The 23,452-nt window shown below is 57.3% G+C and overlaps 1 long non-coding RNA gene across 1 annotated transcript in view; it reads left to right on the forward strand.

Moving 5' to 3' along the window:
* The first annotated feature begins 3,113 nt into the window (after positions 1 to 3,113).
* The window catches only part of LOC131423452 (uncharacterized), a 114,855-nt gene continuing 94,516 nt past the window's right edge, over positions 3,114 to 23,452 (forward strand). Inside the window, exon 1 of the long non-coding RNA XR_009225055.1 lies at positions 3,114 to 3,373. This is a non-coding gene — a long non-coding RNA (uncharacterized LOC131423452). The remainder of the gene's footprint in view (positions 3,374 to 23,452) is intronic.

Below are 23,452 nucleotides of genomic sequence, written 5' to 3' on the forward strand. Positions count from 1 at the left end.
TTTCAGTGTTTACATTCCTCAGGCTGCTTCAGGTGCATGAATCTGACCCCCAATGCGATAGCTGGTGAAGCCAGCATTGCTCACTAACCATGCAGTAATTGGAAAATGTGCACAGGACGCTTTCCTCTCTTGTATTAACATTGAAGACAGTTTTTCTCCAGGACCCCTGAAGTGTACCCTGGGAGTGGGAGGAGGTCTCTGGCACAGCGAGTGGCTCCAGGTCACTGCTGCAGAGCCTGCTGTCACTCAGATTTGCCAGCGAGTGTGAAGTGGTGGGGAGTCAGTTACCCGCCAAAGCCCCAAAGCTGGTGGGGACCTCAGGCCTCTGGGCCAGCAGCCCCACCTGGCTCCCCCTCCCTGGCTCCCTCTGCCTCTGCCCTGGTCTTCCCTCTAGACTCACAGCTGCCTCCTGGGCGAGCAGGACAAACTCACTAATGAACTGTCACACATAGCCAAGCCAGCTGCCACCAGGCACAGATCCCCCGAGGGTGGAAGAGAGGCCACCTGTGAGACCAGCAGGTCCTCACCTGGACCCTCCTCTTCTTTCTCCTCCCCCTCCTCCTCCCCCTCCTCCTCCCCCTCCTCCTCCCCTTCCTCCTCCCCTCCCCTCCTCCTCCTCTTCCTCTTCCTCCTCCCCTTCCTCTTCCTCCTCCCCCTCCTCCTCCTCCCCTGTCCCTCCTCCCCCTCCTCCTCTTCCTCTTCTTCCTCCTCCTCTCTTCATCTTCCTCCTCTTCCTCCCCTGCCCCTCCTCCCCCTCCTCCTCTTCCTCTTCCTCTTCCTCCTCTTCCCCCCTGCCCCTCCTCCCCCTCCTCCTCTTCCTCCTCCTCCACCTCTTCCTCCTCTTCCTCCTCCTCCTCCACCTCTTCCTCCTCCTCCTCTACCTCTTCCTCCTCCTCCTCCACCTCTTCCTTCCTCCTCCTCCACCTCTTCCTCCTCCTCTTCCTCCTCCTCTTCCTCCTCTTCCTCCTCCTCCACCTCTTCCTTCCTCCTCCTCCACCACTTCCTCCTCCTTCTCCTCTTCTTCCCCCTCTTCCTCCTCCTCCTCTTTCCCCTCCTCTTCCTCCCCCTCCTCTTTGTCCTCCTCCTCCTCTCTAAGCCCCATCTGCATGATCTTGTCTCTGCTGTTCTTGAACCAGTCACATTGCCTGGAACTTGTATTCTCTCATCTAATTGTCCTGAGAGCCCTGTCTCACGTTACTATCTCCAGATGTGCAACACAAGCTCAGCGTGGTGAATCTGTCCAAGATCCCCAACCCACTACGATGGCAGCAGTAGGATCCTGATTCCAAGACCATTGCCCACGACATACGAACGACCTGTCTCCATCACTAGTCCTGTGGCTATTTGCCCCAGAACACGCTAAGTAATACTTAAGAATTATCATGTGCAAATGACCACCAGTGGACAGTAACTGCCTTATCTCTAAAAACAAGTAAGCGATAGACTTTACTCTTTAGAGTTTTTGTTTTACAGAAACCTGGGCTGAAAGGACAGAGTTCCTGTAGCCTGCCCCCCACTCTTAGCTTCTCCTCTCACTGACATCTGTGTTAAAATCCATGAACCAATATCCACGCAACAATCAGCCATCAACACATCAAGGTCCCGCGTTGTGTACTTCGGTGGATTTTGACAAACTATAGATGCTGGCACCTCCCCTCACGGTACCCTGGAGAAAGGGCTCACTGCACTAAGAGTACACTGTCTCCATCCACAACACCCAGTCCCTGGCAACCTCCGGCAGTTAGACTTTTTCAAAAATGTGCTGTGGTTAGAATCTGTGTAATCTGCAGAGTTGGACGGTTGGAGACCGGGGGAGAGGTGGTTCTGTGGTTCAAGCCGTCGGCGTTGGGCTGGTGGAATCCCTTCTTCTCCAGGGGACATGCTCACCCTACTTTAGGCCCTCACCTGATCGATGAGCCCATCCATATCCTGGAGGGTATTCCTCTTACAGTATACCCATAAACGTTAATCTCATCTTTTAAAAGTGCGTCACATCGGCATCTGGAATAATGCTTGCTAGTACAGGTCCTGTGGCCTGGCCAAGCTCAGGTGGAGAACTAACCTGCACCCCCAGCAACCTGAATCTGAGAGCACTCCATGTCTCTTTGAGGCTCGACAGCTTGTTCCCCTTGCCAACGGGTACTCTTCCACTGTCTGGCTAGGCCACGGCGGGTTCACCCCTTCCCATACTGGAGGGATCTGATTCCCTCCACTTTTTGGCACTGTGAATGGGCTGCCCCAAGCATTCAGGTACAGATTTCTGTTTCCCTTTGACATCAGTTAGACTCACTGGGGTGAATGCCTGGGGGTATGATTCCTAGACTGTGTGTGAGACTCTTGCTTTGCAGGGGTTGCCCAGCCAGCTGGCAGAGTGGCTGTGTGCCAGTCTGCTCTGCTGCTGTGGCAGGGGCCTGGAAAGGCGACTCGGGAGGGAGGAGGTTCGGCCAGGGTTGGCCTACTCCATGGCTCGAGGCCTGAAGCGAGGCCGACCACCATGGTGTGAAGGAAGGGGTCAGAGACAAAGTAGGGTCCCCCAGGACGCCCCACCACACCCTCAGTCAGGTGGCTCCTCCTGCGTCTCCACCGCTTCCCACTGACGCCATCCAACTGCTGATCCACCAGTGGATCAATCCACGGCTGAGGTCGGAGCCCTCAGGGTCCAGTCAGCTCCCAAAGGCCCCCCTCTGCCCGCCGCCCTGGGACCCAGCCCTGGGAGTCTCTGGGGGACACTCTGTGTCCACACCACAGCACTGTGGCTTATGCACCTCCACCAGCATTGGACAGGGCTCTGCTGTTCCTGCCGTCACAGCCCTTGGGATTGTCACGTGTCCCATCAGCCCTCTGACGAGCGTGTGCTGGCCTCTCATTGACGCTGGGACGGAGATTCCCTAGTGATGGCCGTGCCGGTAGATTGACCCTCTGTACCTTGTCTTTGGGTCTCTAGCCCATTTTTAAGCTGAGTGGTTTCTTCCTTATTGAGTTTGGTGAGCTCTTTGTGCACAGTAGGTCCAAGTCCTTTATCAGATGCTTGTCCTGCAAATATTTTCTCCTGGCTGTGGCTTGTCTTTTCATTCTAAGTCGTCTTCCTGTTTAACAACGTATTTTCAGATCATTAAAACAATCTACAAGGACGCCAAGTATTGCCAGCTGATGTAAATAAACAACAAGGCCCTGCCAAACTCCTGAGCTCGGTGGCCGTTTATCACACAGGTGGACCCAGGCATGCCACCCGATCCCTGCACCACCGACAGCCACTGCTCTGCCACCCGGTGCCCATGGTGTCAGGTCCGAGCTCCGTCTGGTGCACATATGGGACATTTGGACACCGGGAGGAGAGGCGGTCATCAGGCTGCTGCCCACCCTCTCCAGCCAGGTGAGACGCGCTGTGCTGCTGTTCCAGGTCTGATGTGTGGGTTCCCTGCATTCCCTGTGGGCACTGGCAGGTTCCATGAGGGGTGGATCTTGCGGATGTCGCCCATCCCGCTCCAGGAACGGCCAGTGTAGACTTCCGCACATTGCACTAGGCCCTGCAAGACTCAAAATTCTGCACCCATATGGCAGCCCCCAGTGCCCAAGGGTGTCCCAGAGGGAAAGGTGACAGACACTGGGCTTTAGGAGCCAGGTTGCTATGACACGGAGATGGGGTGACAGAGTGGCCCACAGGGGCCTGGGGTTTTAACCCACAGCAGCCTTGTGCATCTGGTTTCTGGCAGGATCCACCAGCTGTCCCTGTGAAATGAGGCTGGTTAGCCCTCTGCACAGGGTGGCTCCACGGGGAGAGGCCACCACCACCCTCCAGAGCAGCCCTGCACAGTGCTGGGACACAGGGACACGGGGAGCCTCACTCTCTTCTCCCACCCTCAGAGCAGCCCTGCACAGTGCTGGGACACAGGGACACGGGGAGCCTCACTCTCCCACCCTCAGAGCAGCCCTGTACAGTACTGGGACACAGGGACACGGGGAGCCTCACTCTCCCACCCTCAGAGCAGCCCTGTACAGTACAGGGACACAGGGACACGGGGAGCCCCACTCTCCCACCCTCAGAGCAGCCCTGTACAGTGCTGGGACACAGGGACACGGGGAGCCTCACTCTCCCACCCTCAGAGCAGCCCTGCACAGTGCTGGGACACAGGGACACGGGGAACCTCACTCTCTTCTCCCACCCTCAGAGCAGCCCTGCACAGTGCTGGGACACAGGGACATGGGGAACCTCACTCTCCCACCCTCAGAGCAGCCCTGCACAGTGCTGGGACACAGGGACATGGGGAACCTCACTCTCCCACCCTCAGAGCAGCCCTGTACAGTGCTGGGACACAGGGACACGGGGAGCCTCACTCTCTTCTCCCACCCTCAGAGCAGCCCTGCACAGTGCTGGGACACAGGGACACGGGGAGCCTCACTCTCTTCTCCCACCCTCAGAGCAGCTCTGCACAGTGCTGGGACACAGGGACATGGGGAACCTCACTCTCCCACCCTCAGAGCAGCCCTGCACAGTGCTGGGACACAGGGACACGGGGAGCCTCACTCTCTTCTCCCACCCTCAGAGCAGCCCTGTACAGTGCTGGGACACAGGGACATGGGGAACCTCACTCTCCCACCCTCAGAGCAGCCCTGTACAGTGCTGGGACACAGGGACACGGGGAGCCTCACTCTCTTCTCCCACTCTGTCCAGGGCAGGTGGGGTGGGGCTCAGGCTGGAAGGTGAGGTGAGTGTGATACCAGGTCTGACCCTTGAGAAGCTCTTGCAGAAGCAGATACCTGCTCAACCCCGGGTCTGGCCAGGTTCGTGGGGCCACTGTCTTCTCCTTTAGGCTCGTGTGTGTCCCAACAGCAGCTCGTGGTGAGATGAGGGATAGTCATACCTGTCTGTGTGCCACCCACGTGTTTATCATGTCTCATCCATTTGTGTCTACCTATGTGTCCATCCTCTGCTAATCTCCCATCTTCCACCTACGCCCACACATCCCGTTTCCTCACCCTCCATCTGCCCACAGACCCCGGCTGTCCCTGTCTGGGCGGTTCTGAACAGTGCTGCCCTGTGTGTGGAAGTCCAATGACCCGCTGCCTTTGGGTCCTACCTGGATGGAAGACTGTTTCTGATTTGTGAGGATCTTCTGCTCTTTTCCATAAGGGCTGTGTTAGTTTATACCCCACCTGCAGGGGGTGGTCTTGGTGCTCCCTGGACACTGAAGCACTGGGCAAGAGGTCACCTCAACCTAGTTGGCAGTTCAGGAAGTGGGACAGTGCTGCCCTTTGGGGCTGAGTGTCTGCAGATTCTTGGAGAGACCGTGTGTAAGGGGTGCATGTCAGTCTTCCTAGCAGAGCCTCCGGCCTGAGGTCCGTGCCCTCCCACACTGGTTCTGTTCACCTGAGCTCAGGTGAACAAGTCTGTGGTCTATGGTGTGTAGTCTGTGTGTGGTGGATGGTGTAGACCAGGTCTGTGGTCTATGGTGTAGATTCTGTGTGTGGTGGATGGTGTAGACCAGGTCGGTGGTCTATGGTGTAGATTCTGTGTGTCGTGGATGGTGAAGACCAGGTCTGTGGTCTATGGTGTGGACTCTGTGTGTGGTGGATGGTGTAGACCAGGTCTGTGGTCTATGGTGTAGATTCTATGTGTGCTGGATGGTGTAGACCAGGTCGGTGGTCTATGGTGTAGATTCTATGTGTGCTGGATGGTGTAGACCAGGTCGGTGGTCTATGGTGTGTAGTCTGTGTGTGGTGGATGGTGAAGACCAGGTCTGTGGTCTATGGTGTGGACTCTGTGTGTGGAGGGTAGTGTAGACCAGGTCGGTGGTCTATGGTGTGTAGTCTGTGTGTGGTGGATGGTGTAGATCAGGTCTGTGGTCTATGGTGTGTAGTCTGTGTGTGGTGGATGGTGAAGACCAGGTCTGTGATCTGTGGTGTGTATTCTATGTGTGCTGGATGGTGTAGACCAGGTCGGTGGTCTATGGTGTGTAGTCTGTGTGTGGTGGATGGTGAAGACCAGGTCTGTGATCTGTGGTGTGTATTCTATGTGTGCTGGATGGTGTAGACCAGGTCGGTGGTCTATGGTGTGTAGTCTGTGTGTGGAGGTCTAAGTAGTGCCCAGGTTCCAAGGAGAGTCCCATCCCTGACTGTGAAATCCTGGCCAGTGGACCTGCAGAGGCCAAGTCGCCTGGAAGTCCTCATGAGCCCAGTGACAGTCCTGGGCCATGACCTGGCTGTCAAAAGACCACCCAAGCTGCATGCCCCAGACCTCTGGGACACCCCTGAGTCTAGGTCATCAAGTGTTCAGCTCATGAGCCGCAAGCAGCTCTGTGGATCTGCTGCTCTGCCTTTGCCCAGGCACATGGCAGTGTGACAGCACAGTCCAGTGCCCAGAGACAGCACATCAAGGTGCACAGGTGGGCACAGGGGCAGTGCGGCAGGCCTGCAGACAGGGCAGGGTGATTGCACACCCCGGGCCAGGACACGGTGAGCCACCACCGTGCAGTGCCAGCGGTGGTCATGGGTTGAAGGGCAGTTTCTGCGTGGCTGGTATCTAATCGCACAGGCCAGCGACCGAGGAGACGTGATAAGAGAGTCTCCTTGTCAGTTTCTGCCCGGCCCTCTGTCTTCATCAGGGCAAGGCACCCGTCCACATCCCATCTCCTGAGCTCAGCTGTCCGAGGTGACAGTCGCCTTTGAATGTAAAGTACCTAGTATTGATTTATCATGAAATAATGTGCTGTCCAAATCCACGGACCGTCGCTACAAGCCCCCTCTGCTCACACAGGGGTTCAGGTGTCAGTCTGCTTGTGAGTCCAAGAGAAGGCTGGTCCCTCCGAGCCACGCTGACTGTGCCCTGGTCTGGCGTGTGTCTGCTCGTGTTCACAGCAGTTGTGCCAATGAGGGTCCCAGTGTGCATGGCCCCTCCTGTGGAGTGTTAAATCACACTCCACCAAGAGGGCAGAGGCGCGCTGCAGGTCCTGGCAGGTTGCAGGCTCAGACCCTTGACAGGCTGCAATCGTGTGGTGGCCTGGTGGCCTCTAGCTGTCACTCTCCCCGCTGACCCTGCCCCTGAGCCAAGTCACAGTCCCCGGGGGGCACCTGCGGAGCAGCACAGGGATTCAGGGGTCTGGGTCCTGGGGGCCACCAGACCTGTGTGCCTGGGAGGGCTCTGCCTGCCCACCGTGGCTTCTCCCCTGCCCATGTCACAAGTAGTGCTTCCTGGCTGAGCTGCTACACTCCTAGCTCAGGCCTAGCACTCCCCAGAGGGCCTGGGGACACCGAACATAACAGGAAATGGCAGCTGTGACCCAGTTCTCCCTGTACCCCATGCTGCTCACCACCCTTGTGTGAAGAATAAAGACTTCCTTTCAGCAGAGGAATTGGTTTTCATCTCCACCTGTCAGGAATGGTCCACCAGATCCATCAACTCGGTCGGGAACCACTGGCCCCTGGCACTGCTAGGACCTCCCTGGGCCTCACGGAGTCCTGCCTGCGAGACCCTGATAGCTGGAGGCCCAGGAGCCGGGTCCTGTGCCACCCATCTCTCACCCCACGAGGCCTTGCAAGGAAGCCGTCTGCCCTCCCAGCCAGGCCCTGTCCATGGCCACCAAGGAGGCTCCCGGCAGGGAGAAGCAGGCTCCCGTCAGGTCAGCTTGGGCTGCCCATGGACGGGGTGGACAGCCTGGCTCCACCCACACCTTCGCTCTATGCTGCTGAGAACACGGGAGGAGGTGAGCTGGGCTGGGTAGGGAGAGCACGGCAGCGGGGTGACCCCAAGCCAGAGACACCGGACTGTGAGGTGACGTACAAGAGAAATGGGAGAGAGCAGCAGGTCCTGTCCTGAAGGGACTTGCACCACTCAGGGGAACAGCACCCTGCAGCAAGGTGCACAGAGGACACTGGCTCCACCCCTTTCGCAAACTTCCACACTTGTAATCCTGGGCTCACTCCAGTAGTGATGCTCAGATGGCTGTGGATAGGCCGTGAGTACTCATGGGGAGCACCCCTATGAGACAGAGCTCAGCAGTGGTGCTGGCCCGTGCGGGCATCTAGGTGGTGTCAGCCAGTGTTGGCGTCTAAGTGATACAGGATGGTGCTGGTATCTAGGTGGTGCTGAATAGTGCTGGTGTCTGGGTGGTACAGGCCAGTGCTGGTGTCTAGGTGGTGCTGAATAGTGCTGATCTCTAGGTGGTGTCAGCTAGTGCTGAGGTCTAGGTAGTGCTGAATAGTGTTGGTGTCAAAGCATTTTTAAAGCTGCCCTCTCGAGGCCGAGGACTCACCATGGACCAACTTGGCCCGGTAGCCTTGTGGGGGACAGGACAAGGAGCCGGGCCACAGTTCCACTCACTCCCATTGACCATCCTAAAACCAAGAGTTAGGTTTCTGGCCAAAAAGCTGATGAAATCAACAAGACATGGGTGGCAGTGAGGGAGGAGTCTCTTCTGCTCCCGTCACAGTTGTCCCGACTGGAGTCACCTGACTGCAGCAGCCTGACGAGCAGCCGGTTCCAGTGTCCCCACCCACAGGCTCATCTTTCCTCATCATCTCCTGTACCCACTTTGATTAGAAAAACGTTTGCCATTTTCTTTGCCTGCCGGGGAGCTCGGAGCTGAACCTGGAGCCAAATCGGTCGTGACTGCCCACGTGGAAGCCTGATAGCGCCTCCCCTGGGGCTCACGCGGTTTCCTTCTGTGTGCCTGCGGGTGTTGGGGTGCACACTCACATGCCCCCTCTTGTCTGTAGAAGTGGAAATGAGAGTGAGAGAAGACGGCGTCTTAGGGGAAGGTTTTCAGCCGGGAGCTCTGGAAACCCCACTGACCATCTGTGAGACCCTGACACCAGTGACTGTGCTCAGGCGTTGTGAGAGGGCAGAAGTGCAGGACGGGAGCCTGGGAGGACGAAGCCACCCATCCCTGTGACTGTCACGGAAGGTTCCGGCCACCCTGACCTTGTTAGGGTGAGCCTGGGCGGAGGGGAGGAAGCCTGCTCCTCCCACCACCCTTGGATGGCCAGACAGGGCGGGCTGAAGAGCGGGCCTCACGTGGAGGGCAGCGTCCCCTGTAACTTCAGAGGGGAAATCCCTGGGACACGTGGGGACAGTTCAGAGCGGAAAGTGTCTCTGTCTAACGTCTGTCCGCGTCTGGGGTGTGCTGAAAACGCCCCTTAGGGTCCCAACCTGAGCTACGTGGACTCAGCATCTCTGGCGTGGGGCTTGGTGGGACCGGCCATGGCTCGGGGCACCTCTGCTTTCCTCGGGGTTGGACAGAAACCCCGGGGTTCACGAGGCCAGGTATCAGCAGCCATGGTGTCCCTGCTGTGGGACTCACTGTCCAGGCCCTCCGGTGCCTCGGAGGACAACACAGGCCCCTGCAGCAGGTCTGGGGTCTCTCTACCCCTCTGTAACCCTGGGGCCTGATGCCTCGCCTCGGACCCTCACGCCTCTCCCTGGAAGTCTTGGTGCGGGTGGGCGCTCCAGCTCTCAGACCTCACCACCTGGACTCTGCAGACCCAGGGCTCCTGCACAGCCCACCCCAGAGCCCCACCCCCAAGAAAAGCCCGTGACTCTAGACGCGGTTTTCACCTGTGAAACCAACTTGGCTTAAGGAACTCCTCCAACCACCAAGGCCAGGTGTTGCAAACAAAGCCGTATGTCTTTGTGTGCTGGTCTAGAGGAAGTACCCCTGTTTTCCAGTCTCATGTTATTAGGGGACAGACAGATACGAACGGTGGAACACGAGGTTAAGGGAATAAGTCTATAAACGGGGCCCGCTGTGCTGACCCCCACAGGCTTGCTTTTCCAAGAAGCAATTCACCTGTACCCTGCCTGGCCTCAGTGGACGGCATCTGTCACCTTCCTCAGCAAACTACCTGTTCACTGCAGGAGACATGCAGGCCCCGAATAATGTTGAGAAGGACCCAAGTTACCCTGAAGGGGGACATTTGTGACCAGATCCTGAAACCCTGGGAAATCATGATGATTCCTCCTAACCATAAAATCTGTAAGCATGTATGGGTAAGGATCCAGTTAGAACCGGTCAGCATGGGCCAAGGTCGGTGACCTAGAGTGGCCATGGCAGAGGGGACTTGAAAGTCTGATGTCGTCCTGCTGTCAGACAAAAGTCAAGAGGTGGACCTGTGTGGACTCTCTGGAAACTTCTCTGGGATCCCCAATAAAAGGCGTGCAGGAGAAACCCCTGGTCCCCCTCCTGAGAGGACCCACCCTCCCCTTGAGTGTCTCCCTCGCCTTCTATCCCTTCAATAAACTCCTTCCGGCTACTCTAAGCAACGCGTCTGAAGTCTTTCTGGGTTGAGCGCAGATTCAGGGCTTGAAGGGGGGTCTTCGTGCTGCCCGGCTCCCTGGACGTCCCTGTAACAATGGGAGCCAAAGCAAAGTCTCCCATTTCCAGAAATCTGCTGGGGGTCCCTTAGCCGAGCTCCCTTTCTAACACGTCAGCTCCCTGCCACCTGCTTGGCTGCACATGCAGAGCTGATGGCCGAGGGGACGAAGCCCAGGCTGGGGGTGGGTGGCGAGGCGGGCAGCGTGGCAGAGTCAGTAGGCCAGAGCCCAGGCAGTGGCCGCCTGGGGCCTGAGTTCAGAGACCCTGAGGGAAGGGCTGGCTCACACCCATTTTGTTAAGGGAGGAGCAGGTGATCATCCTGGCCTCGCGCTCTCTCCATCTCTCTGTCTGTCTGCCCCTTCTCCTTCCCCTTCCCCTTCTTCCCCCACCATCCTCGGGGATGGAGGAGAGGGGTCTGTGGAAGCCGTCACACTGTGGATACTCGCACCAGGACAGTCCTGGGGTCTTCGTGGCTGATAACGCCAGGACCTGTTCTGGGCACTTTACGCACATTATCTAATTTACACCCCGGCCACAGAGCTGCAGAGTAGATCCATTATTCAAGGGTGAGAAAATGTGGGCTCGGGAGATTAAAGAATTCAGGTTGTTTGGTTGTAAAGTTCGCTTCATAACCAGACACTAACTTGGTCTGTGGGCCTGAGAGCTCCCTTGGCCGTATTTCCACTGAGGTCACCCTGTAGGTGACACCCCGGGTCACCTACACTGGGGAGGTGCTTGCTGCAGCCGGGAGCTGTCGTTAGGGGAGCTGACCTCTAGCAGGCAGATGCCCATTTTCTCTCTTCAGCCCTATTTTATTGACATGTTTGTTCTTTTCAGAGCATAATCTGTGGCAGAGAGTTCAGATTTGAGAGTGCCTATGACAAACCAGCAGGTAGCTCCCCTTGTGCCCCGCCACCCCGTGGCTGCTCGCCACACAGTGGTCGAGTCCTTGCTGGGACTCAGCCACAGGGCAACTCCCACTGCATACCGTGGAGATCTATTAACGTTATCTGTGCTGGGTCAGGGCCGACGCGCAGGCCAGGCCCAGCCCACACCTGTTTTAAGTAAAGTCCGACTGGAATCCAGCCGCGCCCACCTGTCTGCCTGCTGCCCGTGCTCATACACGTTGCAGTGGCCGGCAGGGAAGTCCTGTGGTCTGCACTCCCCTGCACTCAGGCACTGCTGAGGGGACAGTGGGCTCCTCTGTGTCCTTGAGACGCTGTGGCCTGACCAGGAAACTGGTGCTAACCTGAGCGCAGAGGTGACCCTGTCCCAGCGAGGCCCTTGAAGACCAGCCCGAGCCTCTCGAGGTGACTCCCCGTCGGCACACAGGGCCTGGTCAGCTGAGCCCTCTCTTCGGTGGCCTGAGAACTCGCCACAGGAAGAAGCCAGGCTCGGGCAGTGGGGGCAGCTTGGAGGAGCACAGGTAGGATCCGGCGGACACCCCAGGGAGGGCTTCCCTTATTCCACATGTGCCCTGAGCCCTGTGCAGGAGGAAGCTTCGGGCTCGTCTGAGGAAGTGGTTTGTGGCGCCTTCTCCCGCCTGCCTGGTTGGGCAGTGTGACAGGGCATGGCATTCAGGGTCAGAGGGAACCACAGGGTCACAGAGCCCACGAGGAGGACGGCAGCCTCCTCTGCTCGGGCTGACTCGGGGTTGCCTGGTGTGAGCTGTGGGGACTCTTCTGGGTTTTCTTGTAGACATTCTCCTGTTGAGGAGAACATGTCCTCCTGTCTTGGCTGAGGAGGGCTTCGGGTGGCCTTGGGCTGGGCCCGTCGCCCTGAGAGGGCGCTGTGGGCAGCCAGCTCCCGGAGCAGATCGCCGCGGGCCTCCCTGGGTGAGGCCTGGCTGTAGCACAGGGCAGGACTGGCCTCTGTGATCTGCTGCTGGTGGGAAAGACTTGGAGGTCACCGTTTTGTCTCTGTCCCAGAACGAGGAGAGAGAAGTCTGACAGGAGGGTCAGAAACAGCACAAGTGGGACCCTTCCGTCCAGGAGGCAAGGCTCCCAGGCATGTTTCCACATGCTCCCCGCCCCGTCTACGGAGCTCAGCTGAGCCTCGGAGTCCTCCTGAACACTGGGCTCCTGGTTGCTCCTCTTAGGAAAGAGAGGGCAGGTTGAAGCACTTTCCCTCCCCCTACATGGTCACTTTGGGCTGGCCACAGGCCAGGGAATGAAAATAGCCAAAGCTCGTGTTGGTGTTTGTTGTTCTGAGCACCCCACCGGGGAGCCCTTCACCCCAGGTGCTCACCCCAGACTTGGTTTGGATCGTTTAGATCATTGTATGTAGATCACTGTATCGCCAGTGCTGAACAGTCTGAAAATGTGTTTCCATCGATTCTGAAAACCACCTTGTTATTCCCACCTTCCAGAAGGGAAAGCAGAGGCCCAGAAAGCAGTGGACACTCCGGGGTGAGGCAGGGCTGGGCCCAAGAGGATCTGCTCTGGGACCTTCTGCTCTGGCCGCCTTCCTCCGAGCTCTGGCTGAGCTGGGGGCGTCCTCTGTCTGCTCCGTGCAGCCCTGGCCCTCGGGCTCCTGCTGCTCCTTGCTGGACTTGACCTGTGCCCGTGGTAGACTGCCTGCAATCCTTCTGGAGGGAGGGAGGTTCCCAGGCCTTGCCGCGCAGAGCCCTGTGGAGTGGAGTCAGGGGCCACTGGAGCAGCAGAGGATGGCCCAACCTGCAGCGTGGGAGCCCCTGCCCACTGCCAGAAAAGAGGATCTGCAGACTAATGTGATCACACCAGGTGCGGCTCTTTGAAGTACTGTCAGGGCAAGCAGCCTACAGAAAAGACCTGAGAGTTGCAGGTCACCTGAAGCCTCTGGTCAGGCAGCCTACAGACCAGAGCTGAGGGCCCCAGGTCAGCTGAAGCCTCTGGCCAGGCGGCCTACAGACCAGAGCTGAGGGCCCCAGGTCAGCTGAAGCCTCTGGCCAGGCGGCCTACAGACCAGAGCTGAGGGCCCCAGGTCAGCTGAAGCCTCTGGCCAGGCGGCCCACAGACCAGAGCTGAGGGCCCCAGGTCAGCTGAAGGCTCTGGTCAGGCGGCCTACAGACCAGAGCTGAGGGCCCCAGGTCAGCTGAAGCCTCTGGTCAGGCGGCCTACAGACCAGAGCTGAGGGCCCCAGGTCAGCTGAAGCCTCTGGCCAGGTGGCCTACAGACCAGAGCTGAGGGCCCCAGGTCAGCTGAAGCCTCTGGTCAGGCAGCCTACAGACCAGAGCTGAGGGCCCCAGGTCAGCTGAAGGCTCTGGCCAGGCAGCCTACAGACCAGAACTGAGGGCCCCAGGTCAGCTGAAGGCTCTGGTCAGGCAGCCTACAGACCAGAGCTGAGGGCCCCAGGTCAGCTGAAGCCTCTGGCCAGGCAGCCTACAGACCAGAGCTGAGGGCCCCAGGTCAGCTGAAGCTTCTGGTCAGGCGGCCTACAGACCAGAGCTGAGGGCCCCAGGTCAGCTGAAGCCTCTGGCCAGGCAGCCTACAGACCAGAGCTGAGGGCCCCAGGTCAGCTGAAGCCTCTGGCCAGGCAGCCTACAGACCAGAGCTGAGGGCCCCAGGTCAGCTGAAGGCTCTGGTCAGGCGGCCTACAGACCAGAGCTGAGGGCCCCAGGTCAGCTGAAGCCTCTGGCCAGGCAGCCTACAGACCAGAGCTGAGGGCTACAGGTCAGCTGAAGCCTCTGGCCAGGCAGCCTACAGACCAGAGCTGAGGGCTACAGGTCAGCTGAAGCCTCTGGTCAGGCAGCCTACAGACTAGAGCTGAGGGCCCCAGGTCAGCTGAAGGCTCTGGTCAGGCGGCCTACAGACCAGAGCTGAGGGCCCCAGGTCAGCTGAAGGCTCTGGTCAGGCGGCCTACAGACCAGAGCTGAGGGCCCCAGGTCAGCTGAAGCCTCTGGTCAGGCAGCCTACAGACCAGAGCTGAGGGCCCCAGGTCAGCTGAAGCCTCTGGCCAGGCGGCCTACAGACCAGAGCTGAGGGCCCCATGTCAGCTGAAGTCCCTGGCCAGGTGGCCTACAGACCAGAGCTGAGGGCCCCAGGTCAGCTGAAGCCCCTGGCCAGGTGGCCTACAGACCAGAGCTGAGGGCCCCAGGTCAGCTGAAGCCCCTGGCCAGGTGGCCTACAGACCAGAGCTGAGGGCCCCAGGTCAGCTGAAGCCTCTGTGAACTCACCTTTCCCCTCTGTGCGTGGCCCCATGTGGGGACAGGAAGGGATAGAGACTGGCCCAGAGGAGGCTTTGTGTCCCTGATCCTGATCCTGCAGTTCTGAGGAGAAGTCCCAGGGGATACGGAGACAGGTCGTCTCTAAGTCAGGTCTGGGGGCTGCGGAAACAACACCCACGGGTCTGGTTGCTTCTGCACAGCTCCTCGCAGCCCACCCAGTGTCGGCACGGGGTCTGCCTGCAGGCCACTGTGACTGATGGTCCTGTCGCGTGGTCAGCACTAGGCACAGAACTCAGGGACAGGCCCGAGCTCCTGTCCTTGGCTGGGCTCTCTGCCACGCGAGCCCTGGCAGTGGCACCTGGCTGCGGTGTTGGCAGCAGTCACGGGCCTGCTCTTTCTCAGCTCACGTCGTCGAGAGAAAAGCAGAGGTGATGCCCGTTGCTGACCCAGGTCAGGAAGCAGTGTGACCATTTGAGGCCCTTGTGTCATTGTTAAAGCCTGTTGCTCCTGGCAGATGGAGGTTGGTTTCTCCTTGGTCCCCAGCGTCATCTCTGATCATGGAATCCACGCCTGGTAGAGGAGGTGTGATTGTGGCCTCGTGGTCAGGAGCCTTCCTGACCCTCACCTGATGACTGGCAGGCTGGGCGGTGCGGCTCTAAGAGCAGCCCCTGTCAGGCAGAGCTGAAGGCATGCGGTGCCCCCCCAGAGACCCCTCCAGCCTGCGTGAGGCCTTCCTGGAGGGTGGGCCCGAGGGCCTGGGGTGGCGGCTCCTGGTTTTCATGCCCCACTGCAGGCCGAGGCTCGGACAGCTGTTCTGGGATGTCTTTTCCCAGCCACTGGCCCGAGCACTGTCATAAAGCCAATTAGAGTCTCTGGCAATTAATGTCATCTCCTTAATGTGCCTGGAATGTGCATATCAAGTGGCTCTTGATGGACTCCGTGGCCTTTGGAAATGCGTCCATGGAAGCAAATGAGCCTGCCGAGTGCGTGCTGCTCCCTTAATTAGGAAGGAGGTGAAGGCAAAGCGTGATTGCTGGGTATGGAGATATCCAGCCCAGCTCAGGGTTCCAAGAAATGAAGGTGTGTCCCCCTGGCACCCAGACTAGCACCAAAGGGTGGTCAGTAGGCGAAACAGTGGCATTCACATATGTTCAGCCAGTTACTTGACAGAATCCACGCCTCGGAACACACTGGGGATGGGCTCCATACAGTGGACACTGTCATTGCATCATTTTGGAGAAGGATATTCACAAACTGTACGTGAAAAGGGAAGGGCCAGAGAAACGGGAGCTGTTGAGTCCAGAAAGAGAAGACCCCCGGGTGGAGACTGAAGCATGGCAGGTCTGAGTAATAACTTGATTTTGTTTTAAACAAATGGGACCAAAAGTGCAAGCTTTGGGAAAGAGGGGTGGGACAGTGGAGCCTCGGGCTGCTGAGCGGCTTCCAGATGCACTCGCCTCTGCTCGGCCAGGGCTGGAACGTGGCCTGAGGACCGGTGGTCACATGGGGATGGGTGCTGCTTCTCCGCTCAGTATTTTCCTGAAGTTTGACGTTTAACGTAGTTGATTGGGGTTCTCTCTCCCTCATTCATGTCTCAACAGCTGACTGACATGGGGGAGCGGGTTTGTCTGTCCCCAGTGAGCGACAGTGTCAGGAGGTGCACTGCCCACATGCCTGCTCAGGGAACCGGGCCAGGGTGCTCTGGCCATGCCGAATGTGAGCCACTTTCCCACGCAGGCCCAGGCGCGGATGTTGGACTTGGACCCTTCCCGGTTGTCCCAGGCGCCCCCAAGAGAGCTGTGTTCTGGCCCCAGCTGTGCCCCTTCCACGTTGCCCCTTTCAAAGAGCACTCATGGTTCTTAACTTAGCTTCCGTAGAACTTGGAGGATGAGTCTCAGGAGAGCTGGGGGGCAGGGAGAGTGAGAGCAGACACCTGCTAGGGACCCACGGCCCGTCATTGATGACAAACCAATCAGATCCATTGGCTCTAGAAGGCTGCATGTAGGGCTCAGCATCCTGCAGCTGCCACATGGCCATGTTGGAAGAGGTCAGGCCGTCATGTCGCTCCTGGAGAGGCCACAGGGAGATTGCCTGGGTGAGGCTCACCTGCCGTCACCCAGCAGGGGCTGAGTCGGGGCAGCGATTTGGGAGTGACTGTGCACCTGGGCACCTCCAGGTTCCTTCCCTCCAGCACCTGCATGGTCAGTAGGATGGTGTCCTTGGGCCACGTGTGTGTCGATCCCACCATCAGTGCCCAGACATCAGGACGGCAGGGCAGATGGTGAGTGGACAGTGTCACTGAACTTTGGAAATGACAGCCCTGAGAGTCCACCTGGGGAAATGCCTAAAATTGGAAAACAGTGTCATAGAATGTTTGATTTGCCACCAAAGACCTCAGCTAGGAAGACCACCATGTCCAAGTGAGTAGACGCTTGGCTGGCTTTGCTCTTCAGCTCCACTGAGCAGCTGCCTACGGCAGCCGGGGTCCTGGGCTCTACCCGTCCCCCAGGTACCTACCCACGTGCTCCATGTTCACAAGCACACCCCAGATATGCCTTCGCTGTGCCCACAGGCTGCCACGTTTGCCTCAGCAAGTCTGTGTCTGTGGTCACCAGATACTTTTCAGAGTCCATCGGTGTGGCCCTCAGAGTGGGTGGCCAGGTGGCTGCACAGTCACATCCCTGGAACTCGGTGTTTAGTGCTACCAGCACCTGATGTGGTCCCTAGAAGCAAAGTTGCTTTTCTGTGATTCATTAGAACTTTCTGGTCCTGAATATTCAGTGCTTCAAGCCACCAGGAAGACTGTCCCTGACCCCCAGGGTGAGGCGGCTGTGTACCTGGCCTCCTAGGGGACACCCCGAGGCATCCCTGGGCCTTCTCAGTACGTGTCTTTGGTGTGCTTCCCAGGGAAGGCTGCAAGTCTCTGTCCCACATCCCAGCCCCTCCCCATCCCAGGGGTCACTTGCTGAATTTAAAGGGCTGGAGAGCCCGTGGCTCCGGAAGCAGTCTTCACCTGTAGCAGGCGGGGGCTCTGGGAGGTGTGCCAGCTCCTTGCCCCTGGAGGGACAGCTCCCTGCTCTCTCCCCCTCCATAGCCCTGTCAGCATCTGCTTTGGGGGAGCTGAGAGCCAGCTGTGTGCCCTAGGCAGGGCGGGGGTGTGCCCTAGGCAGGGCCTAGGCGGTCCTGCTGGTGCTGTGTCCACAGCCGCCTGGGGCCCAGCTTGCAGCTCCAGAGGCTTGGGCTGTGTCCAGGATCACCTTGGCCTCTGTCTCAGGCCTCCAACCTGAAGTGGGAACCCAGGATAGGAGTGGGAACACTTAGTGGGACTCTCGCTGCTACAGAAGCTCCAGGCGGGAAGCAGAAGCCCAGGATCATGAAGGCCGTTCCGAGTCGCCTGAGTCCAGCCGGCAGTGCACACGGGTGGCTCCTTCCAAAGAAAGAGAAGAGAGCCAGAGGAAACCCGTGCCGTTCCACACAGGCCTCACAGCCCTGCGTGCCCACAGAGCTCGTGGCCCGTCAGCATTTCCCAGGGCTGTGACACTAATGCTCGGTGACAGTGTGGTGAAAAATTGATGCCTCTGTAGCAAAGAGCCAGTTTCATTTCCCTCTCCACTCAGGTTGGCTACAAGGTTGAGGAAACTATTAGGGTGGATTGAAAATGATCCAGAGCAGGTCTTCCCCCAGGACCTGTACACAGGGCAAGCTGAGCAGCAGGGGCCACCTGCCTGGCCGTCTGGAGCCGGGCAGCTGCAGGGAGAGCCTTGGGTGTCCGGGCTCTCCCACATGCACACTCCTTCCCCCGGGGATCAGGGGGTGGCGAGGGCCCCAGCTGCAGGTCCCATGCTGGCCTGCTGCTGTCTGTCCCTGTGGTCGTGACCCCGTGTCCTGTCTGTGAAGGGTGCATGAGCACCTACTTCCCAGGATCAGGTGAGTTAGTGCGTGAAGTGCTTGGCCCTGTCCCCTGCTGTACCTGCCTCTAACCTGGGGCTGCAGGAAGAGCATGACTCACCAGGGACCAGGGTGGGTACCGGAGAGCGGACAAGTGCAGTGTGAGCGCAGTGCTCCAGGACCTCTGCCGTAGGTGTCATTTCCACTCTGAGGATGGCAACGTGGGGGCTTAGCTGAAGCCAGTTGCCATGCGCTTGGCAGAGCTGCTTCGCAGACGCCAGCCTGGCGTGAGCACCAGGGTTTCCTCCCATGCCCTCCTGAGGGCTTCCTGGCGCCTGCCCTCACAGCTGCACTCCACTCCACAGGCCCTCTCCACCCTGCAGGTCTCCCCAGCCAGGCCCATACAAGCTCCTCGCTCCTCTGCACCTGAGCCACAGCAGGCCACAAAGCTCACTGTGCCCACCCCATGCAGTGTCTCTGCAAGGACAGTCCCTTCTCCTCTCCCTGCCTCAGCCGCCTGTGGAACCTGTCCCAGACCAGGCTGCGCTTCCAGGCACAGGCCTAGGTTCCTCCTTCCCATTCCGAGAGTGTCCCCGGGTCCCCTGGTAGAGGGCCTGTCCTGCTCTCATTCCTGCCGGTGGACTTGGAGCGGCAGTCCCGGGGCTGGACACTCTGTGCCAGGCACTGCGGCTGGTTCACACGGTGTCCGAGGCCGGGCAGTGACCCTGACTCCTCCGTGGGTGATGAGGGCTCCTAGCGCCTCAGACCTGGCCTTTTGAGTGCCGGCCATGTTGCTATTGCTCCAACTTCTCATCCTCAGACAGAAAGCCTGAGATGAGTGCTGGGTGCCCGCACCTCATCACCTTGTTGTGAGTGAGCTTGTCAGAAACCCTGCCCCTTTTTTCCCTGTGGGGGAAATTGACGGCTCTGCCTCGGGGAGTCCTTGAGTAGCTCACATCCACTGCTGGCAGAGAGGAGGCTGCTTTGGCTCTCTCTGTTCCTGCAGCTCTTTCTGCCTTGATCCTTGCTCCACCCTCTCCTGAAACCTCTTGGGCCATCCTAGCAAGCAGGATGTGTCTGTCACCTTTTTGGGGCTCCGTGCCCTTCATGCACCCAGGCGGCCTGACTCACTGTCCACCTCTGTGCTGGAACCTTCCTGTGAATGCTCATGCTGCAGACCTGGCCCTTAGGGATGCTACCTCCCTGACCCCTGGCTGGACTGTGACGTCTCCTCCAATTGATGATGCCTTCTTGCTGCACCCTGGGCAGACACACCCAGGGGCTGCATGGACGAGTGACGCACACGCAGAACCACAGTCCAGAACCACCAATCCTGGGATCTGATGGCTTTCCCAGCAGTCCTGGTGATGCCGATGAGCTCCGGCAGTTGGAGTGGCAGGTTGGGTCATGGGATTCAGGCCTCCTCAGAGCTCTGAGACTGTGCTTTGTTTGGGCCTCAGCATCTGACCTGGGCCTGGGGAGCTGGGTGTGAATGACAGCCAGGTACTGAGAGAGGTGAAGTCCCAGTGTGGCACAGCAGAATGGAAACTGGGCAGCTGAAGGGCTGACAGGTCGTGGTTTGCAGGTGGACGCACAGCAGCTTTGATTACTGACACTTCACCATAGAGGCTTGGCGGCAGGTACTTGCAGCAAGGTGGCCACAGTAGCAGAAGCAGGAAACGAAGTAGCAGGGACAGCACATCCCCCTTGAGGCTGAGTGCAGTGGAAGTCCCTAAGCCGTATGAGCTCAGAGTCCTCAGGCTGCTGACCGGCTTGTCCACATAAGGGCGACAGCATGCACCCTCCAGTAGAATTGCACCAACTCCCTGGCCTTGATGGACCTGAAACTTGCTGATGTCTAACTTAAAAGCGCTGCTGCTCTTGGGCTCAGGCTTTGGGAATTATCCCTCTGGGCTGCAGTGCCACTAATAGAGCGTTGCTTCCAGATCTCAATGTCCTGACCCTCCTTTCCCGTTACACAAGCTCACCTGGGGACGTGGGCGTTTGGTTTGTGGAGGGTCATTCTCACATTGCCTCCACTTATGAAGCCTAGAGGCTGTTGATCTGGGTGTCAGAGACCTAGCTTCTGGTCTTCCCTTTCCTTCATCCAATACCCTGGGGACATGGACCAAATGGCTGCCTCCAACACTGCCAGCTTGGCTTGTGTATGAATGTGGGCATGAGCAGGACCTTGTCTACTCCATGTGGACACACTCTGCGCTAACCTGCTCGAGCTCTGCAGTCACAGGAGGTGGGGACAGTCATCCGTGTCTCACGAGGACTTACCCTCAGTGCGTTCGGCCTTTGGAACCTACCTGGAGCAGATTAGAGGCTGAGAGAGAACATCCTTCCTACTCAGCAAGGCCAATGCATGTTTAATTACTGACATCTCCTCGAACAAAAATGTCCAAATTGGGTGTTTTAAAAAGTTTGACCCTTGGATGTCCCTTTAATCATTCCTTTGATCAGAACTTTCCCAGAGGAGCCCCGTCAGCTACCCAGAATGTCCTGCTTGGCTCCCCCCGCACCCCTGCCGACAGCCCAGCTGCGTGCCAGTGCTCAGCTTTAGAGAGGTCATTCAAATTATTAAATTATTAACGGCCACTGTGCCAGCCGGCCGTCCATACAAGCTGCAATATGCTTCTCCAGGCTGTAACTTCTCCCCCTTGGTTCTCTGGGGGAAAGGACGTGAAGATGGAGAAATATGTACCAGTGTGGAGCTCTCCACCTGCTTACAGATTAACCACGTCCAGGTGCTGCTGGACATTTCAGTTAGTGTGAGACGGATAGGACTGCAGGGAAGCTGTCTCGACTGGGTGCAGCGGACCAAGCAAGTCTGATACCCGCCTGCACCAGTCTGCGGGTGTTGTGATTCTCAAGACTTCCAGAAACAAGGTCATGAGCTTTGTGGGTTTGTCACAGATCCTATGACCTGAACAGTGGATGTTTCTGGTGTAAGGCTGTGCAGACACCCGTAAATGAGCTTGCAGGCCTACTGTGTGGTGGGGATCAGCATCTGACGGAGCTTCTCATATGCACTGGTACAGCACATCTCACAAGATGGAGGTAGGGGGGTTATAGTCCTCTAGAGCATCTGGGACACACAGTAGGCCATGTGTGTGCATGTAAAGGTGCATCAGGGGAGGTGTGCGCACACTTAATGAACACGTGTGAGTTTATAGTCATGTGGAGCATCTGGGGCACACAGTAGGACATGTGTGTGTACACAGGTGCAGAGGAGGTGGGTTCTTACCTGATGGACACCTGTGGGGTTTATAGTCACGTGGTGCAATAGGGGTACACAGTAGGACATGTTTGTGTATGTACAGGTGCAGCAGGGGAGGTGTGCTCTCACCTGATGGACGCCTGTGGGGTTTATAGTCATGTGGAGCATCTGGGACACACAGTAGGACATGTGTGTGTGTGCAAAGGTACAGAGGAGGTGTGCTCTCACCTGATGGACACCTGTGGGGTTTATAGTCACGTGGTGCAATAGGGGCACACAGTAGGACATGTGTGTATGTACAGGTACAGCAGGGGAGGTGTGCTCTAATCTGATGGACACCTGTGAGGTTTATAGTCATGTGGAACATCTGAGACACACAGTAGGACATGTGTGTGTGCAGAGGTACAGAGGAGGTGTGCTCTCACCTGATGGACACCTGTGGGGTTTATAGTCATGTGGAGCATCTGGGACACACAGTAGGCCGTGTGTGTGTGTGTATAGGTACAGAGGAGGTGTGCTCTCACCTGATGGACACCTGTGAGGTTTATAGTCATGTGGAGCATCTGGGACACACAGTAGGACATGTGTGTGTGTATAGGTACAGAGGAGGTGTGCTCTCACCTGATGGACACCTGTGAGGTTTATAGTCATGTGGAGCATCTGGGACACACAGTAGGCCATGTGTGTGTGTGTATAGGTACAGAGGAGGTGTGCTCTCACCTGATGGACACCTGTGAGGTTTATAGTCATGTGGAGCATCTGGGACACACAGTAGGACATGTGGGTGTGTACAGGTACAGAGGAGGTGTGCTCTCACCTGATGGACACCTGTGGGGTTTATAGTCATGTGGAGCATCTGGGACACATAGTAGGATGTGTTACATTTGTGTGTATAGGTGCAGCAGGGGAGGTGTGTGGTTATCGTCACGTGGAGCACCTGGGGCTCATCAGCCATAATATGATCGTGTCTGTCCTGAAAGGCTTAGCAACAAGCAAGTCAATAACTGGGAGATCATTTACTTTGGGATGAATTTTCTTATTTTCTAATTCTTCATTTAGTAAGGAAAAAGTAGAAATAGGCTGAAATTTTCCCATTGTCTATCCAACCAAGTGAAGCCTGGAGATGGAATTCATTTCTCCCGTTAAGACCAGATTCCCTTTGGAAAGGAGACCTGCGTTGTCGTGGTGCCATGTTTACAAGCTGTGCCCCCCCCCCCCCGGGTTCCTGCAGGTGGCATAGGTGTGGACCACGGAGGGGGACAGAGCAGCAGGCCCAGGACCGTCCAGTGAACCTCTGTCCAACCCACCCACAAACTCCTCCCAAACAGCTGTGGCTTTCATTTGTAGATCTGAACTGATTCCTTTTTTAAAAATTATTTATACTTGTAGTTGCAACACCTTGAGTCGTATCATTTCTTTAATGATTTTCAATGGGAAGTGTTCTAGTGCCAAATAAACTTAGAGTGTTGGGTTAATCATAATTTTATTTTATTTTTTAATTTTTATTTGTATATGACAGCAGAATGCACTACAATACTTATTACACATATAGAGCACAATTTTTCATATCTCTGGTTGTATATAAGTATGTTCACACCAATTCGTGTCTTCATAATGGATAATGATGTTCATCACATTTCACCATCATTTCTAACCCCATGTCCCCTCACTTCCCCTCCCACCCCACTGCCCTATCTAGAGTTTGTCTAATCCTCCCATGCTCCCTCTCCCTTCCCCACTATGAATCAGCCTCCTTATATCAAAGAAGCCATTTGGCATTTGGTTTTGGGGGATTGGCTAACTTCAGTTAGCATTATCTTCTCTAACTCCATTCATTTACCTGCAAATGCCATGATTTTGTTCTATTTTATTCCTGGGTAATATTCC

The sequence above is a fragment of the Marmota monax genome, unplaced genomic scaffold (genome assembly GCF_021218885.2).
Source record: "Marmota monax isolate L192 unplaced genomic scaffold, Marmota_monax_Labrador192_F-V1.1 WCK01_AAM20220418_F8-fsc00028, whole genome shotgun sequence".
Lineage (NCBI taxonomy): Eukaryota > Metazoa > Chordata > Mammalia > Rodentia > Sciuridae > Marmota > Marmota monax.